This window comes from Rhamphochromis sp. 'chilingali' (assembly GCF_963969265.1).
Source record: "Rhamphochromis sp. 'chilingali' genome assembly, chromosome: 20".
Classification (NCBI taxonomy): domain Eukaryota; kingdom Metazoa; phylum Chordata; class Actinopteri; order Cichliformes; family Cichlidae; genus Rhamphochromis; species Rhamphochromis sp. 'chilingali'.
In genome coordinates, this window is record NC_137947.1 from 19,796,533 (window position 1) to 19,804,212 (window position 7,680).

At 37.7% G+C, this 7,680-nt stretch overlaps 1 protein-coding gene across 1 annotated transcript in view; it reads right to left on the reverse strand.

The window, feature by feature from the left end:
- LOC308388406 (receptor-type tyrosine-protein phosphatase epsilon-like) overlaps positions 1 to 4,954 on the reverse strand; it is a 31,081-nt gene extending 26,127 nt beyond the window's left edge. Inside the window, exon 1 of the mRNA XM_080869118.1 lies at positions 4,727 to 4,954. The gene's annotated coding sequence lies outside the window, so the exon portion shown is untranslated. The remainder of the gene's footprint in view (positions 1 to 4,726) is intronic.
- Positions 4,955 to 7,680: the final 2,726 nt, after the last annotated feature.

Genomic DNA, 7,680 nt, shown 5'->3' on the forward strand with positions numbered 1-7,680 from the left:
TATGTGCTATATTGTTTTAAAGTCCCAAATGGACAGACTTTTAAATCTATAAACACTGGGACAAATTAAAAAGATTTTTATTACTAAAAAGAAAGAACTGGCAAATGTAAATAATATGTCAATTAGAAGACTGTGTCCTTATAGCACTCCTAAATCTGTATTTTGTTGGCTGGCATTTCCAGAAGAAGTTCAATTCTGGAGACATTCGGTGACAATACAGCTAGAATGAGACTGACAGATCATTTCAGGTAATATGTTTTTGCCACTTTAAACCAGTTAGTAGATTTGATTTTATCCTGCCTGGTTAACACACTCGAAGCTGAGCTCCTTGGGGCTTTCTGGTAGAAATCCCAGCTGTCTATCTATAAAAAATACTGTTTCAGAGGGTTTAAGAAAAGTGTAGTTATTAAGCAGTGGTAAAAAAAAAAAAAAAAAGATATTAATGATGGATAAAAATAGGTAATGTGTTATACTGAAGTTATACACGCTAAAGAATTATGTTGGGTTTTTCACAATGTAATATATTATTATGAATGTTAAAAAGGCTGAGTTAAATTATAATAGGTATAAAAAATGTATGAAATGTGCTAAGTTATTCATACTGTATTTCATGTGTTTAAAGGTCTCTTCGGAGATAGTTAGACAATCATTTTCAACTTTTCAGCCTTAGTATTTTGGTCCTTTCAGCCCTGAACATTCAGTCCAAAGAAAAGCGAGACATGCTCAGAGCATGCAGTTTATTCCAGGCAAAAGCACTTTCTGTGCCGCCCTGTCCATTGACTAACAGAGGAAACATGCACGTCATTAAAATTTGATGTGAGTGCATCATCACCCAGCACTGTGTGATTCAATCATTAATTCATACCACAACAGGCAACCCTGGGAACCGTAGCTAAGCAGTTTTGAAGTAAATAATCTGTTCATTATTATCATTATCATCATTATTATTATTAGTAGTAATAGTAGTAGTATTATACTGTGATGAAAATATTTATAATCCTCATTCAAAAATGATGGGTGCTTTTCACATGCTCTCGATTTTAAATGATCATGCTATTCAAATCCTGCTTTCCTAAGCCATTAATACAAAATTGATGGCTTTGATATCTGAGGCTCATGCGGTTCCCTGTTATGATGACTCCTTGATTTCATGTTTAAAGTAGGTCTTCGGAGAGCATATAATGTCTGCAGGCACCTTCATTCATAATGCTTAGTGTGGAGAGCCAGCTGAGGTTGTATTTTGCTAGTTGTCGGTTGGAAAATTTGATTTCACGCAGATCACACGGCCTGTCTGTTTGCAAATTTGATTTCATTTGTGTGTGGGGCTGCCCACTGAAAAACTGCCAGGACGACAAGACAAAACGCTGATTTTGCAGCAAGAGAAAAAGGATGTTAGAATGCCTCCTATGTGTTTATTTAAAGCATAGCGAGTTTGAGGCTTTTCATAACCTCTCTGCTCACACTAACCATAAACCTTTAACGACTTGCTCATTGAGCATGTCAGTATGGCCTGAGCCTCAAACACCAGTGCTTTGAAATTAGCAATTAATATTATTTTAAATGTTATTTTTATACACCCATATGAGAGAATGAGCAGAGTAATCTCCAGCCTGCAGTTTGAGGACACTGAAAGTGACACTTCTAGGGCACACTATAGGTAAAACCAGGGACAAGCGATGATAATCACTGCAATTACAGCATCGCCACTCGTTCTTCTGCTGCTCAGCCAAGGATAACGAGTTAGCTTATTTTACTGGAGTCCACTACAAGTGGCATAAAGTGTGAGCAAACAGAGCAAAACTGCTTTAGGCTATCATATACTTAAAGCTCAACTTAGAGCGTGCGGTACATATTGCTAGACACATTGTTTTATTTCGTTTTCAGCTTCATTTTGACCCACCAAACTGCTCATCTAATTAATATGGCTCTCTTTAGATTTGCTTGATGCAGGTGTATTCTCTGACTCCGTCACCATGAGAGTTGCCTGAAAGAATCTTTGTGTTTAAGTGCAGTGTCTCATTAAAGTGAAAAATGGCTTTCTTCCCCCACTAACAGACAGACTGACAAGGCTAGCACTTCCTCTTCTCACAGCAAGCTGCACCTCAAATCATGGTTTACTTAAGAAACCCTGAGTGAGCATGGCAAGTAGCCGAGCTTGAAACAGACTCTGTGATTATATCAATTCTATAAACAAAAAACAGACTTGAGTGATGAGATAAATTTGAGCAGGCTTCTTTGTTTTAAAAATGGTCTGTCAAGATGTAGACTTCTTAATAAATAAACGTGTATAGGTGTGCCTTAAGTGCATATGTAAGAATGACAGTCACTGTCATTCGACACACTTCATCATAATCATGACTGAAGAAGGTGCGGTCATCTACACACAACTGTAATGGTTTATGAGGTTATGAGGTCTCTTGCAACCAATTGGTCCAAAAAGCATCTCATAGTGCTAAGTGCACACATGCAATCCATAGAATGAAATATAAGCTTCTTTTATCAGTATAAAATATAATGTCAACAGCAAGGTCCATTTCGATAAGAGAACAATAAAGCAGCTGCACAAGCGCCAGATAAAACGAAGTTGGACTTAAGTAAGGCAACATAGAAGGGTTGCTTTGCACAAATCCTCACTGGTTTCACTATAGATATATATATCTGCATGAATCACAGGTTTTCTCTACATTAATATATAATAGATTGTATATAATAGATTGATACAGTACCTTAAATATGATATCATTTCCAATGGTTAGCAACCTCAGCTTCTTTAATCTATGACCTCAGCTAAAGCTTTCCTGGGAGAACTTTTGAACTGGCTGTTAGTTTCAAGTCTTAATGTATCCAACATGATGGGTTTTTTTGTTTGTTTGTTTTTGTAAATTATAATTGCTAAAGTCCAAAAAAGTGACTAAAGAAAGGCATTCTTCAGTATGATAACCAACTCATTAACATACAAGCATGTAGTGTTGTTCAGTTTCTTAGTCGTCAGGACTACCCCTTGATGACCAAGATGGTGAAAATGTTCTGCTCAAGGTGTAACAATGGGACAGTCTGTAAACTATGGATACAAACCAAGTACAATCAACTTTAGGGGACATATGTGCCCACCTTTAAATAGCATATGTATGTAGGATTTTAAAATAAACAAAGTGCATATATTGTTATGTATTAGCCTTATGTCCCTCCAGACTTTTTCTCTATTTTTCTTCACCAATGGTGTTCAGCACTTGTCTCACATCACATGACACCAGCGAAACCCCAAATTAGGTTTTACAAATTCCATCTGAGAGAGCATATGGCAACCACTGAATTGGTCCTCAAGGATGTCACTTTGGGCAAACAATAACAGAAAAGTGGATGATGTTGTAATATTCACTCAACAATAACATGTTTTCTACACATACAGTTGCCATATCAGTGTTCACCACTTCAGTTAATGTTCAGCTTTATAACCAGGCATCCGTTTCATCCATCCATGCAAAACACTTAACATTGGCCATTACTTTCAGCTATGCAAACCTGTTTTAAAAAGGCCAGAATCTACCATTCTTACCTTAGGATACTGAAAAGTCATCATCTGCAAATTAACTTTTTTTTTATTAACATGTGTCTAACTATAGCTCGTGTATTCCCAAGGTGAAAAAGATGTGGGCTAAGTAGCTTGATACTCACCCAACAGATGGGGAATGTGAGGTAATACCAAAATTCCCATTAGCTTTTACTGGCCCATTTAATCAGGGATGGAACAGGAGGTTAGGTTATTGTGAATGAGGTTATGGTGAATGAGGGGCATTTATAATTCATGTTTGAACACAAGGCGTTTGAATCAGAGTTCCTTAATGCAATTATAGAGACCCCATTCTCTCATTCACCCATTTAAATAGTACCATCCAAACATCTTCACCAGCTACATAGAAGCTCCCTGCCCGTACTGTGCTCACTTGTTCTTGATTCCTACTGCAGCATTTTCATATTAGCTCACAATTAGCAAAACCAGCTATTTAATTTCTAAACTGTTATTTTTTAAACTCAAAATCAGAGCACAGCATGTCCTTTCATCAAAACAGCCACATACAAATTAATTGACACATTACTCTCTTCTCACACGATATAGCAAAAACAGATCAAGCTACAGCATGATGTGCAACTGCAAAGGAGCTTAGAGGCCTGCCTACTACTGCATGTGTACTCATCCCTTTATATATATATTTTCTGTCTAGAGCAGGGAGCTGCTGCAAGTACAAAAACTGTGACTGAAGAATTACCTATACGTAAAATATCTAAATAAATGATTAAAAAAATGCAGATCGCCGTATAATGAATATAAAAGAAATTATTTTATAAATATATATAAATCACATGGGGCATCCTGGTGGTAGCAGGGTGCATGGCATTGCTCCACTAACCCACATTTACTGTAGTCCATGTTGCCAATGTCCAGGAATGACGAAGAAATATAATGTCCAGTCTCCGTGACCTGCAATCCACTCTCTGGATTGCTGCTCTTGCAGATGCTTTTTATGATTTTTGCTTGATGGACAGTGTGATACACACGGGCAGTGGGATGCACGCAAGCTACGCTGACAACCGGGAGCAGCTGGAAAGCTTTGCTTAATAACCGAGGGTAAACAGTCGGTGTTTACGCATAAATACGCAAACGGAATTAAAAATAATAATAATAATAAGCCTGTCTGGTTTCGCTGTGTTTTTCAGCGTATCTTACCGCGGTACTGCGGTGACCTCGCCTCACACGTAGCGGCGGCTGATATCGGCTTGTGTCGTTCTGCACGGTTCGTCCGGACGCCGGTCTCTGCTTATGTCGTTTGGAGAAAAGCACAAAACGCACTCAGTTGTGGAATCATCTGACAGGATCCGAAGAATGCGTTTAGGTTCCCCTGATGATCATGTTTCCAGCAGACCTCTCTGAGGATGTGCTTCCCCCTCCTGCCTGTCTACATGCGCTGAGCCGTATTATGGCAGCCAGAGTGGAGACTGGAGACCCTCCCCCGGGCGCAGAGCAGTATCAGGTGGACGCTCAGCATCCTTCCCATTCCTGCATCACTGAGGGATAAAGGGCAGGCCTTTGCATATAAATGCTCAGCCGGCCTTAGTTTGTCTCCTTCCTTATGGTACGTTTTACGGCTGGCATCTTAGGTTGATGTTTGCTCAAAAGAATGCTCAAAAAGCCTTCCTTTAGTATTCTTCTGAGGGTTTTACATTAGGAGTTCAGAAGTGACCTTATTTAACTTTATAATGTTTTCACATATTAACCTCGGCTATATGATGCTATAGATACGACGAATTTCTGACAAAAAGTTTATACATCTTAGTTTTTCTCTCATATTAGCAAGTCATCCAACACTTTATTTCAGTTTTGTGTATAAAGTAATGGAACACTCATGAATAATGCATCATATTGGGTTTATGTGTACACTGGGCATGGTATTTACAAGTAGATGTTAGTGTACAAATTAATATTGCATGAATCATCCCTAATGTATATGTCTTTGTCTTCAGCCCACTGTTGCTCAGAAAATGTTTGCAGTCACATTGCGTTAACATTAAGTCCTGCACAGCAAGTGGCATTTGCATGGGAGTCATCATGACTCATGAGCTCCAAGGTAAAAATTTGAAGGGCGTCTGGGTAAAGTGTCTTTCATACCCGTAGATTTGAAGGTAAATTTTAAGTATGCAGAGGCTGTTGAATATTATGGTGATGATAATGACCTTTTGTACATATAAAACAAACAAACCAATATGTAGACATACATATATACACACATACGTGCATATACATGTATACATAAATATGTATACGCATACATACGCATGTGTAAACAAGATCAACAAAATCTACATTATAAGAATTAGTTGTGACAAAAATGTGCCTCTTAAAGATATTCTAATGGAATAATCCTCCGTGGCATCATAACGTGAAAACATTTAATATAAATGGGCAGCTTTGCTGACCTCTTGTGGAAGGTATATCAATTAATACAATAATAAGTCTTAAGCTATGGAAAATGAATTTTGTCAATAAATGTGTTAATGCTGTGGGATAAATAATAAATGATTATGGAGTATCTTTGTTTTGAGCTTTGTCTGTCGGTTTTAAAGCTGCATTTGATGTGTTAATAAGACTTGTAGACAGTCAACTGAGGGCTGACAATAACACTTTAGACTGGCTCACAAACATGAAGGCTATGTTGCAGACCTGTTATAAAATCTGTGTCTCCAGAAAATTAGCTCGTGCTTTCCAGTTTTATATAAACGTAATTTTAGTTTTGTTCATTTCACTGAAAACGATTCCACTCGCTGCATTTAGACTCAGTCATACTTCATACCTCCAAAGTGGAAATGGCCACAGACACGTTCACTTGTATTGAGACAATTAACAGTGTTCTGGGTGGATGCCTGCAGAAAAATATGTAATATAATATACAACTTCTCTTTATAAAAGTGGGCACAGTATAAAAAAAGACCCTTTAGTGTTTACATAAAAATCTATAACTAAGCATTTTGCAACACAGATGGCAAAATCTATAATTAATAATAATGCACTTCATACATACATATTACATATAATGAAAAAGATTCAACTGCTGTGTAATTCTGACTCATTTACTTCTGAAGGATTTGCAAACATAATGTAGCTTCTGAACTGAGAATAAGTAGCAACTCTGTTTTTGAAATAATCATGACAGTTCAAAAGTTGCAAAGAATTGAAGAAGCTCTCATTTCATGTTCTTTATGCATTATCATCTTAAAGGCATTTTTAATATATGTGTGTCATTTAAACAACAGCCATCCTTTTGAAATGTGTTGAACACCAGTTGCACATGACACATTCAGCTGGGGGCAGTGTTGCTCTATAAATTCTGCATCGAGCACTGCTAATGCTGAGCCGTGCTTAGTGAGTCATTAAGGCTTGTGTGTGTATGCAACAATGACCCATTCACTCAGATTTACTTAATCACACAATAATATATTTTTGGTTCGCTCCACAGAAAGTAAAAGAAAGCGAACCAGCTGTCATGCTCTGTGCTCAATAACCAAGCTGAACTGTGTGTGAAATATGAGGATTGTGCGCCCAGATGTTAGTTGCCACAGAAGAAACACTTAAACCACTTCTTTTTGTAAAAAAAGGAAGACTGATCCTTTAAATATAGCTACTTTAAAATAATTTATTTGTCTCATTCTCATTAAGTTTTAACCAATGACAAATGTTTGGTGTATCACTAAAAGTTTGCACCTTCACAGTGAACAGGACCGAGGCTTTTAGCGAAGGTCATTTTGCCAGTGGACAATGAGGCACTATGCTGTATGTACATTTACTTCCTCAAGGCTCAAGAGACCTTTAGGGAGGAAAATGTTTTCCACCTGCATGTCAAATAGACTTCTGTCCCGAAAAACACCTCAGCCTGACCTTCATCACTTCTTTTCATCCCATGGGAAGAACCGATTTCTTCACATCATGACTTTAAGCCTTTAACATCACGGTTTCTTTTTATTTCTTTAGATTGTTCAGTTACAGTGTTGATTTCGTTCATTCATGCCTAACACAGGAATGCTGCTTGCAGTCCGTGGCAAATCCAAGCTGCACATCTTAAGCGGTGTCCTTGTACTTGAAACATCTGCAGCTTGGCACTAGCGGGCATATTTTTCTGAAATAGGCCA